The following is a 13,264-nucleotide window of genomic DNA, read 5'->3' as shown; positions in this document are numbered from 1 at the left end:
CAGAGAAGACAGAACAAGTCTTGAGTTTCCTCCTGACATTGTGGTGGAGAGGAAGCTCTGATTTTTCACATCTTGAAAGACAGGAAATACACTTATAGAGAGCCTTATATGTGTAGTGAGGCCATAGGAGCAAAAATAAACTATATATGGTGAACTCAAGACCCCATATCACCTCTGATGTTATTGTCAACTGATCCACACTTAGTTTCTTTCCCTAAATGTCCTGGGATAAACATCCTTTTAACTCAATCTGAGTCCCATTGCCAACTGACCAATACCACCCAAGTCTCCAGGCCTCCATTGGGCATTTCTTTACCTGTCAAAAATAATAATGTTGCAGAGAAAACCGTGGAGGAGGAGCTGCATCATTTCAGTCACACATCACACAGACAGATCGCCCACTGTTGTTTTTGTTTAACCACATACACACCGGCCAACACGACGTCCTGTGAGAGTGCCTGTGAAATGTTCAAGAAATAGCCTATATAGCCCGCACGTCTTTTAAAGCCGCAGTGTAAACAGAGTCCAAAACAGCGTCTGAAATCAGTATGAGTCACCTTCCCACCCACTTTAGATAAAATGTTCACTCCTGTGAAACATATTTGACTTAATATGTAAAACACACATACATTCAGTGGGCGACACGTAGGCTGCTAGACGCAAACATTAACCAGCAATTCAACAGTTTTTGGTCTCCGTGGAGCCGTTTTACCTTCGTGTGAGAGCGCCTCTTGGAAACGGGAGAAGACGACTTGTCGGATTTATCCGTGTTTTGTCCGTAACTTCCCGAGCAGAGCATCTGTTTGTGAAGACGCGTTGACAGAAAAAGAAAAAGAAGAAAACTCTAGCAAGCGTCACTGTGACAAACAGCAGCAGCAGCAGCAGCAGGAGCGGCGGCGGCGTTTTCCTTTCAAACCCGGTGTGAGTCCTTTGACGCCTTATTTGTCCGGTGAGTTTGTGTGCTTCCAGCGGGGAGAAAAGCAAGAACCCCGGTCCACAGAGGTCTCCATTACCCGGCTTTATATTCACCTCAGCGTTTAGAGACGACAGACAGACGGAGAGGCAAACAGATAGAGAGGAGGACTGCCTCCGTCTGTCAGGAGAGCCGGGAGAGATACTGAGATACTGCTGCAACCAACCGACAAACTCCAGAGAGAGAGAGAGAGAGAGAGAGAGAGAGAGAGAGAGAGAGAGAGAGAGAGAGAGAGAGATGCCTTCAATGCATTTAGGCTACCAATCATTCACTTGTAGTCATTTGTATCCACCACCAATGTTATTTTCATGCTCTTATTTCTACTTCACATCCCCATTTTGAAGACCATGTTCTTTGTCAATCAATCCAGGCAGCCATCGGCGTCCATTCATTCCCATTTGGTACAAAAAACAATTGACACACTTGCTTGAGTTGTTTATTCCATGACAGGAAGTCTGCATTGAAATTTTTACTCCAGTTTGGTATTTTGGTTTGGTATTTGATATTTGACATATATCGTCAAAATGGTATTCAGATGTCTATCACATATATTTTTCTGCATCATTTCTGTCTTGATGAAAAACTAGCAGCAGAACTGTGTTAAGGCAATACTATGCTCATCATTTGAACAATGCTTTACATTGTCGCACATGGGAACAAATGAGCGAATCATCGAGGTGCTGTTTTGCAAACATGGAGTATTGAGTACACAATATTAGCCGATGTGGTTATTTCATACAGACAGAAAATATGCTAAATCGTGGTATTTATTGTAATTGCGATATGAAATCACCTATATCAGGATAGTAGATTTTACCCACATTGCCCAGCTCTACTCTAATTATAATTCCTTTTTAAAGATTCATCAAAAATGAATGAAGTGACTGATTTATGGTCCCAGTATAAGTCAAGCTCCAAAACACTTAATCCTACTTTTCCCATAATGCAATTTAATAGCATCTTGTTAGAGCCTCCCTGCCAGGTTCAATGCTCAGGGCAGACTCCACACACACAAACTCTATAATTTGTATCAAAGACTGGCTGAAATACTTTTCTTCCAATCTCAAGCCATGATGACCCAGGTGACATGAGTTATTTACGCTCCTCTGGAACCACAAAAATACATTTTACAGCTTTTCCCACAAGCTGCAGTAGTATACCTTATAACCATAAAATCAGTGGAGCCCCTTTAATTTTGGTCCAAGTCACAACATCATTAAGAATCTGCTCATATAATGTATTACTGCATACAGAAATGATAATGTGGTTGTGACAATAAATTAATCCAGCCTTGAACTTCACTGCAATGGATTAGACAACAGCAGCAAGTACTACATTTTACCTCATTTTCAACATCATGGGTGCATTGCTTTGGTAGCCTTAAGCTTATTAAGTTTATTTGGAGTGGAGTGAACTGAGGGAGGGATAAAAACATATGTATTCAGTTCAGTTTTTTCTGCAAGCTGTGTTGATTGTTGTCACATTAAGGAATCGGGCAACCATACTGAATACAAAACAGCACTGTAGATCTGCCTAATCTGTTCTTATCAGACTGATCTTTCTGTGCAGGGAATGTAATTCGTTTTGTCACCCTCTGCTTTAACACTGTATGAAGCTGCATGTGATGCCAATAAAGCACAGACCAAGGTGAACTGAAAGAGAGGAAAAGACGGAGATATATGAAATGGATTCAGCACCATGGACAGCTCACTGAGTATCCTAACTAGGCCAAACACTCTGCTCTTGTTCCTGCTGTCACCTCTTTTATCATGTCAATCTAAATTCAGCTTCAGACTAAAGATATGCAGAAATTAGTGTTAGTGTGCTAAATCAAATCTATTACCTCCACAAAGTACTGAGACGGAACAGACATGCAGCATTGTTTATGAACTGAGAAAGACAGGAAGGCATATGAAGTGTGGTGAGACATCAAACCAGGTTTAGTGAAGCTAATGCAGCAGGAGGACCACAGGTTTATTGCTTTATTATAGGCCTGCTTCCACCTGTCACATTTGATCGCTCTCATCCCTGGGAGGTGAAGGCCAGGGAGAAAATACAAGTATTTCTTAAAAGGTCGACATTTACGTTCATGAACAACAACAAAGCCGAGCACACACACAGGAGCTATTTCTTTCACACACACTGAAAGTGAGAAAACCCCATTCATGAGTCTTATAAGCACTGGGAGTGCAAAATGCTTTCTGTGACTGGTTTTGTATCTTTTGGCCAAAATGAGTGATTTGACAGTTGCTTTGAATTGGGACTGCATGATTTGGAAGAAATATGTAATTAGGATTATTTGGACTGATGTTCTGTTTTGTGATATGATTCTGGAGAAAATAAACATTTTTGCATGATCAATCTCATTTTCATTTAAAAAATATATTTTAATGGTCATGGTGTTCAATAAGGTAAGCTGTGGCATCTCTGCAGCACCACGATACTTAATTCAGAGTGGTATTTTGACACAACATTTGCAAATATTGCATCTTCTGTGATTTGACTAGACAAGTCCATATTGCAATAATGTTCATATTTTAATTAATTGTGAAGCAAGTACAGTGCTTTGAAATTTCTTGGGAACAGTTTTAACTGTGATAACCCAAACTTACCTCTGCAGGAAAATAATCATTCATGTATAAGAAGGCTGTATAGTGCAGTAGTGCAAAGTGGATCTATTCTAAATCTCGGCTCTCTCTCTGCTCACTCTCTCAATCAATCAATTCCTGCAGACTACAGTAACCACTTTTCTCCGAAGCAGTGCAAGCGTTTGCTCATTGATCACTCTTCCATCAGACCCCCCTACAAGTAGTTTGAGGCAAAATTTTTAAATTGAACTGGTAATGAAGTGACTCCTCAGCTACTGTTCCCTTTCACTTCACTTTTCAGGATCCACACGGTTGACCAGCATTGTGACTTTCACATTCATTTTTCTGGCATCCAAGCTGTCTCATACAACGTAGAGAGTTAGTGGAGAGAGCTCTAGATTAGCAGCAGTCTATGTTTCTGCCTGTCACACACTGAGAGACAGCGAGTGACACACATCTGTTGGTTGTTTTGTTTTTAGTTTTTATTTTATTTTTTCTTCTTTTTTTGCTGGGACAGTTAGATTGTATAAATTATATGTTGATTGTAATTCAATGATTGTAAATATTGCTTTCTTTTATTGTTATTAGTTTTTCTTTTCTTTTAAAATGAATAACAGAATTATAATAATTTATTGTAAATATTGCTTTCCTTTTCTTGTTATCTTTTTTTCTGATGCTTGCTTTGGCAATATATACATTGTTGCGTCATGCCAATAAAGCCAATTGAATTGAATTGAATAGTGGAATGGCACTAAAGGAGACAGTGTCATGGTCAAAGCCTCCAAGATACTTGAAGCCACAATGCATAGTGGTCACCTCGGCGTGTATTCTGATCAAGTCTGCTGCAACACGAACCCTGAAGATAAGCCCAGCTCATGTGCATTTGAATCAAAGCACCTCTCTGCCGCTCTCACCCTCTCTAAGCATGTCTTTCAGCAGCATCTGTGCTGTGTGAGAAGGGAATATGAGGGGAGGATTACCTGCTTAATTAGAAGGGGAGGTAAGTGTGTGTGTGTGTGTGTGTGTGGTGTGTGTGTGTATTTGTGAGTTATGTTATGTGCACAGTACACACGAGAGAGACAGTGTAATCACAAGTAATCAAACACCTTAATAGGCATCTATTTGAACTTTCCCAGAGCATTTGCTTTACAAGATAGTGGCGTCTATTACACCACATAACTGCATATATTAGGAAACATTCATTTACATTTCTGCTCATTTAGCTTAATTGCTACAGCGGCATAGGATACATTTATATTCCACAGCAGTGCTCGAAAAGTAAATATGCATTTGTTTGCAATAATTCATTAATGAATTGAAATGAAGGACAGAGAAAGACTGTGGCAGAGCAGTAAGTCATGTGAGGGTCCAGCTGATAAACAGATGGTCTCTCTCTCTCTTTCTGCCACACACACACACACACACGCGCACACGCGCTAATAATCGAAGCCGATTAATGCCCTTGCCTCCTCTTCAAAGAAGAAGATAAAGTTTCACACAATCAGGAAATAAAAAAGCAGGATATTGCCAGTTAAAGCTGCATGTCAGAATTAGTAGTGGCATTTCACAGAAAGGAAGGGACCTTTCACTCTGTTCCATGAACACTGGTACGATTGAGGTCTGAACTAATTAAGGAAATAGTCCTGTTTATGCGCAATGTCTGCACCTGCTCATCAACAACCCTGACAACATTGATTAACTGCATGCTGTGTAAGAGAAGGCTTGGCAGCTCATTAACCAAAGGAACAAAAGTTGAAGGGCAGTCGTTAGAAACATGTTATAGTTCAGAGCTTTTTGTCACTGGATCCTGAGCTTTGGCTCCTGAAGAAAAACAAAAAGGACTCCAAAAATATATCCCTAGAATAATGGTGGTTTACATGGCAGTGCTCAACTTCACCATCTGACATCTGCACAAAGACCCTCTTCTTAACTTTCATTTGCATTATTGATGAACCTTCTGCTAATTTTTATTGTTTATTTGATAAATTGTTTCATCTATAAAATGCCAGTATATGGAAAAAATTGTCCATCACAGTTTCAAGGTGACATCTTGAATCCCCCCAAGCATATTCAGAATACCACCACACATCAGAAAATATTCAAACGTGAGGAAATTTCATCCATTTCTTCTTTGACTATTACTCCAACAATTTTGTTATCAAAATAGTTCTGGATTAATTATGTGTCAAACTAACTACTAACCAATGATCAACTTCTGTAAGCATGTCAGCTATAAACTCATTTTCTTTTTAGTACTGACTAATTCTGTTTGGGGAATCACCAGAGTGTGTTGTGTTAAAAAAATAATTGTCTTCACATGAATAGACCAAACACGGCCATTAGCTACTATACGTTATTCAAAATAGCTCTTGAATATTATTCTTACAAAAAAACACATATCAATAAAAAACTTCCATATAACCAACATATTTTCATGAATGGTTTGTGTGATATCTTATGAAATATGATCCTTCTATTTAACATTGGGAAATGGTAATGCATTAGCTGCTTTCAAGACATGAGCGTTTATGGTTTTGGTTAAAGTAACACTTTCTATATGTAACTACTGGACATGGTTACATAGGTGATGTTCAACGTGTTTTGTGACGTATTTAAGTGTGGAAATTAATTTACAGATTAATTTAAAATAACAATGAGGACTTTAGGGTTTAACAGGGGGCCTGGACCAAGTTCTGTGTTTGTTTGAATCGTCATTCAGCCCTCCCACACACCCTACACATGGACTTTATCTGTCTTTATACTATGTTTCCTCACCTTTTTTCTTTGCTCCTGTCACACTTATTGGAGGTCACCACCTAACAACAAACAGTATATGTGCTGCTCAAAATACTGCTCCTGGTTTATAAAGCACTACACGGCCTTGCACCTCAGTACATCACAGATATGCTCATCACCTACACCCCAGCAAGAACACTTCGGTCAACAGGCAGTGGCAACTTACTCATCCCTCACACCAGATCCAAAGAAGGAGAAGCAGCTTTTAGTGTTTATGCCCCAAGAAAGTGGAACACCCTGCCTGACACAGTTAAACATGCCACATCAGTAGCCATTTATAAACACGGATTAAAAACCTATCTTTTCTCTACAGCATTTGGTTGAATTGTGTGCATGTGTGGTTGTGGGAGTGGGTGCACATGTGTGAGTAAGTAAGTGTATATGTGGTGAATATGGAATAGCTTGTCTACCTGCACTCTTCAATTAATTTGTAATCGATTTTTGTTTGTTTTTTCTGTGTTTTTTGTTATTGTTGTTGTTGTTGTTGTTGTTGTTTTTTAATTGTAATTATGTGTATACATTGTGAAGCACATTGAGTCTGCCTTGTGCATGAAATGCGCTCTATAAATAAAGTTGAATTGAATTGAATTGAATGTGTCAAAATAAGCTGCATCTCTTGTTTTTTTATTGTATGTTAAGTGTATTACTTTCTACGCAGGTATACGTACAAACAGTGGATGAGAACAGCCTGACACAACTCATGCTGAAGCATTTTAATCAGATTTGTCTGTTTGAGTTTCTGCTGTAGACAAACATGAAAGCATTCCACAAACCATTAAACCTTTCAGCTACACCTGATTTAAATTCAGTACTGCATCCATTTAATAATACATTGTTTTCTCTGGAATACAATCACTTTGATTAAACAAAAGCTTGCACATTGAGCAGCTCTCAATAGGAATGCTGAGAATATAAACAACGGTACATGCCTCTATTTCTAAATTTTCCCTACCCGCCTCCACTCTGATAATGTTATGACCAACTGGTTTCCAGCATCTATCCCTGCCAAGCACCTGTCCTCCTGTCAGATCGCTCATTTTAATGCAGACACCGCTGAATGCTTAATAAAAGTCAACAGAAAGAGAGCGCTGCCAATTTATAAGTCAAACACACACACACACACACACACACATACACACAACACACACTGATGCCCCTGTCCGCCTCTGCTAAATGTTACCATCTGAATAGACCGGCCGACCGATCAGCTGGTGTCGGTTGCAAAGCTTTTTTTTTGCTCAGTGGATAATTGGATTTCAAATTTAGAGCTTCCTGCAATGTGGAGAGGACATGGTCAAGTAATCAACACACTCAACTAAGCTGGTGGGAATGAAACCACCTTTGATTTGTTTTTGTTACAGAGGTAACAAGATATGATAAGATAATAGAAGATATGAAATGCAACATTTTTTTATTTTAGATGATTTTTTTTTGGATTTGATTTGATTTAAGTTTATTTCGAATATGAAAACAAATAATAATAATAAAATAAAAAAAGAGTCAGACAAAACATTTAACATGACAGAATACATATTTGAAAAGGAGTGAGAAGAAGTAAAACTTATAAACTCCCACCCCCTCTCCTTAAATATGACAAGTTAACATCCTTGTCTAAACATGTCTTGTATTACATAAACATAAATATAATTTACCTATACAGCGAAATTATACATACATACATACATACACGCGCCCACATTTGGATACATACCCAAACACACGCACACATACATATGAAAGGAGAAGAAACAACAACACAAGGAAAAGAAACAACAACACAAGGAAAAAAACAACAACACAAGGAAAATAACACAACACAAGGAAAAGAAACAACAACACAAGGAAAAGAAACAACAACACAAGGAAAAGAAACAACAACACAAGGAAAATAACACAACACAAGGAAAAGAAACAACAACACAAGGAAAAGAAACAACAACACAAGGAAAAGAAACAACAACACAAGGAAAATAACACAACACAAGGAAAAGAAACAACAACACAAGGACAATAACACAACACAAGGAAAAGAAACAACAACACAAGGAAAATAACACAACACAAGGAAAAGAAACAACAACACAAAGAAAAGAAACAACAACACAAGGAAAAGAACACAACACAAGGAAAAGAAACAACAACACAAGGAAAAGAAACAACAACACAAGGAAAATAACACAACACAAGGAAAAGAAACAACAACACAAAGAAAAGAAACAACAACACAAGGAAAAGAACAACAACACAAGGAAAAGAACAACAACACAAGGAAAAGAACACAACACAAGGAAAAGAAACAACAACACAAGGAAAAGAACAACAACACAAAATAAAGTACAATATCATCTCCACTCTTTGCAGAGTGTATGTGTTGCACTGCTACATTGTGGTTCAGCTTGTTGATCTGTGAAACAACCAGTTAATTTGCATCATCTTTGATCCACAAGGACTCCTCACTCCACAGCCTGTACAACACAAAGCACACCTGCTGAACTCCAACTAAATATTGTTTCAGAAAAATAATCATGGTAGAGTTTTTCTCAATGCATATAATAAGCACTCAGTGTCTGTAATGAGCACATTATACAATTTCACAGAATGTGTAAGGTACAAATCACACTATATGGAGTACGTGAGATTTCCGCCAAGTGGGATTTCGGAGCAATATAGTACCCTGTCGACACCTCTCGAATGTGATACAAACGAGTTCTAAAAATTAATTAAATTATTATCACCTTAAGTGCTGCACTTTTCAGAGATGATACTGGGAAGCAGAAAATACCCAGGATTGTGCATGTACTCCTTCTGTGTGTATATGTGTGTGTGTACTATGACTTGATTAAGAATAAAATAATCTTTGCCAATATTTCTGAAAAAGAGGCTTGCAAATGTCGTCTCAAAAGTGTAATTTGAGTGTGTATTTTGTGTCTTGTGCTAACTTATAATATTCCAAAAAGAAAAGTAAGTCACCTCACATAACCTAGCCTGAGTAAATACTAACTTCCACATAAAGGATTTTTAGACTTAAAGCTTTTGGAAATAAAATGAAAATAGCTGTAACCACTACAGTCTGTTTTTAGTTATTCATTTATTTTCCACACTTTTTAAAAATCCTGATGAAGAGCATGTGTGGCCATGAAACAAAATGAAAGGCTTTTATCACAATGAATACTAACAGTTACATAATGCAGCTTATTGCAAATAAATCAACAGTTAGTATTAGAGTTTATTTATGTATATATCTTGTTTCCTTTTCCCCCAAGGTCTACATAATTTATCTATGACCAACCATGCTAGCAGTTCAGTTAGACTGCAAAGTGCTTTGAGCTAAATGCTAACATGCTGATGTTTAGCAGGTAATGTTTACCTTGTAAACCTTCCTAATTGATTGTGTTATTGTTATTTGTGTTATTGTGAAATGAACGTGAAAGTACCAAATATGTAGTTCCTCCAATGGCCACTGGAAGCTGGTTTCAAAATTAAGTTAATCCCAGGCGGCAACCTCCCGGTCTGAGTAGTAAAGTTTCAAAACTTCTTCATGACAATATGATGTTAAATGTTTAAAAAATGGTCCCATTTAGAAATAAATAGATGATAACGCAGGGTATGATTTGGGGCTACCTTGTGATTGACAAGTTGCTAACATGGCAAGGAGAGAAGTGAAGCAAAACAATGCGTGTGCTTGGCACTGTGTTCATCTAAATAGCAAAGATGGCGGGCAGTCCACAATCCAACAGGTGACAGGTGACTACGTCCATTATTCATATACAGTCTGTGGTTAATCCCCATAGACCTCCATGTCAGTATGCCCAACCTTATAGCAGAAATTAACATGTTTACAGCCTAATAAAAACAATTAAAATGGTTTTGGTCTCAATAGCTAATTTTCTCATTCATGACAACTGTACAAGGGCTGATTTTTTTTATATACCTCACCTGTAAATTATTCTAAGTCTTGAGATGACTGGACTTGAGAGCATTGCTGATTTGAGTGACAGGCGGGTGCCATCACAGGTGGCATGGCGCTGTATTTGGCTCACCTCAGCTACACCCACACTCCACCTCTCTGCTCATTTTCGGATTAGCCGGTCAGGCACGGCAAGAAGGTGCCAGCCGGAGCCACCACACTGAGCTTTCAGAAACCTATGTTTGACATGACAGTGACTATATCCATGTTATATACAGTCTTATGTTGTTAAAAGTCAGCATGCTAACACCATTTGGTCATAAATCAAATTATAGCGGAAATGAAAATCGTCCTGATGAAAGCCAAAGTGATGACAGTTCTTCCTGAATAGAACATGAATGTCAGTCCCAAATTTCACGGCAATCCACTGCATACTTGTTCAGATATTTCAGTCTATTTTCACCCTAAAAAACATCCTTCTAATCAGCACAAGTCTGCTCTTGGCATCCTAAAAACCAGATTACTGCTTGCAATTTTCTGCAACGAAACAAACAGTGTGTGTGTGACAGTGTGTCAGTGTAATGACAAAACAAGGACAAGTGAAACCAGCGGGGTGAGCATTCAATGGAAATCTCTTTGCGATCCTTCAGGTGATGAGTGCTGTGCCTTTGTAGCTATTTAACCTTCTGCACCAACGGTCTTTACCTCTAATGTTCAAATCCTGCCAGTCCCATGTAGGGCAAATTCAACAGTAAGCACATGAATTACAATAATACATTTAACATTAACTATACAAATGATTATACTGTGGGCTTGTGGATTTTGAAGCCCACAGTTGAAACAATGTCTGAGCTTTTCAGAGCTCCGGATTTAACAGGAGGTCACAGCGGGACTGTGCAGACCTTGATTCCAGTCTTAGCCAGGCTTCCTTCCATGACCCTGGTCCCTGGGGTGAATGCCGACAAATGAGACTTGAAGCCAGTGACAGGAACACAGGGCAGTTTCTGGGCCAGTGGGAGAAGCCGTTGGCTGATGATGCCCAGTGGAGGTTAGTGCTCGGACAAAAGCCCGCCTCAGCTTTGAGCAATCAGAACTGTATTATAGTACAGGAATTTTATCTCTTTGCAATCAGGTTAAAGTGCTCTGGGAATCCTTATATTACCCTCTTAAAAAGAATCTGTAGGATTTGCTCTAAATATAATGGTGATGATACAGAATATCATCATAATGAATTGTAATTTATATTCTTTATCCCATACAGATTAAGAATTAAATGCATTAATCTCTCTGCCTCTATAGAGCAACTACATTTCCTTTTTGGATCAAGACAAATGGAAACAAACAGTGTGTTGATAAATGTTTTCTTATTACACCGCACACTGAAGCAATTTCATTTCAGCCAAAATATTAATGAAAATTCCACACCATCTTTAATGTATCACGTTCTGCTCGTGCTGTGATGTCACTTCTAACTCCCTCACTTCTATTTTTCTTTTTTTGCAGTAACATATTGCACAATTTACGTATCTTGCAGCAGTATTTGTACCTCTATCTGTAAATTACTTTCCACACCACCACAATCAGCAAATTTCCTCTTCTTTTAGAAATGGAACACGTGGTACAGGTATTACAAACACCATGTTATAATCCAAGTGAGAGCACATGTTGTCAACCCTTTTTACTCAGACATACCACCCAGCCCATGCAAGCATGAAGTGGGCTCCATCTGCTGCCTCTCTGACCTTTGCTTCAGTCGGACTGTAACAAGACGGCTCAGACTCAAAAACCCCATAATTGATCCACGTTAGACTCCCAGAGGTCACACCAATTATTTCCTCTGTGAAAGAAGAGCAAAGTCAGACCAAACTACCCAACTCCATCATGAAACAAGAAGCAAAACTGCTGCATTGTTTTGTTTTTACTTTTCTTTTCTCCCTGTATTCCCTCATTCAGACTGGAAATGTCACCAAAAGAAATGTCAGAAAAATGTGCCGCCTCTCACTCAGCCCAAACCAAACCGCTTTATTTCTCTTTACGCTTCTCAAGCTTGTGTCTCTCTTTCTATTCTCATCAGCAGACTAACCACGTCAACATCTGCCCGGTCACGTGATCTGTGACTCAGGCTCAGACAGACACTGACACACAAACACATGCACTGGCACAAATGTATAGTCCACACACACATTCACTGTATAGGAGGACAAAGGTTCAGAAACTCACAGAGCCACATGTAAGCACACACTCACAGTGTGAGAGAGAAAGGGCTAGTTTAGAGGTCAACCAGCACTTGTAAAGCTCATATTTAGATGAAGCAAAACAGATGAGTGATGTGAAGGGCATGTCATGTAGTAATGAGTTATGTTATTTCATGTCGTTATCGAGTTTAGACTTTCTTTTCTTCTCCACTCTGTCCTTGACTTCTTCCTCCTCCACATCATCCCTCATCCGAACATCTTCATCTCCTTCACACACATACACACACACACACACACACACACACACACACACACACACACACACACACACACACACTTACCTCAGTTCTGAGTTCATAAAAGCTTTTACATTTGTGGTTATAAGCATCAGTAAGGACATCCCTTTGTCCTCAAGAAACAACAACAGGGGAAGTGTTGTTTCAGTTATCAGCTAGACAGTAGCTGTGTTTTCATTAAAGTCAAAAGGAATTTCAAAACAAAATCGTGAAATAAGGGATTTTTCCATCAACTGGTTTAATAAATAAATAAAGTTGCATAAACCTACTTTCATCAGAAGATCACAGTGTAATGTGTGGCTGTAGGCTAATCTTCAGTAAACAGTTGAAGAAGCAGAGATTGCTAGCGAGAGAAAACACAACAACAAAAAACAGGTCTCCAACCAGACAACTTTGGCCACCCACAAGAGAAAATGTAGAGACATAAATCAAATCAGGAATGTGTCAAATGTTTGCTAGGTCAGAACTTATTCGTATAAAAGTGCATTAATTATTTTTCAAAAAAGACA

At 38.6% G+C, this 13,264-nt stretch overlaps 1 protein-coding gene across 1 annotated transcript in view; it reads right to left on the bottom strand.

The window, feature by feature from the left end:
- The window catches only part of dlgap4b (discs, large (Drosophila) homolog-associated protein 4b), a 147,741-nt gene extending 146,869 nt beyond the window's left edge, over positions 1-872 (bottom strand). The window contains exon 1 of the mRNA XM_059328437.1: positions 713-872. The gene's annotated coding sequence lies outside the window, so the exon portion shown is untranslated. The remainder of the gene's footprint in view (positions 1-712) is intronic.
- Between the last annotated feature and the right edge of the window lie 12,392 nt (positions 873-13,264).

This window comes from Centropristis striata, chromosome 3 (genome assembly GCF_030273125.1).
Source record: "Centropristis striata isolate RG_2023a ecotype Rhode Island chromosome 3, C.striata_1.0, whole genome shotgun sequence".
Taxonomy (NCBI): Eukaryota; Metazoa; Chordata; class Actinopteri; order Perciformes; family Serranidae; genus Centropristis; species Centropristis striata.
Note: the sequence above shows the minus strand (reverse complement) of the source record. Positions and strands in the feature narration are given on the sequence as shown.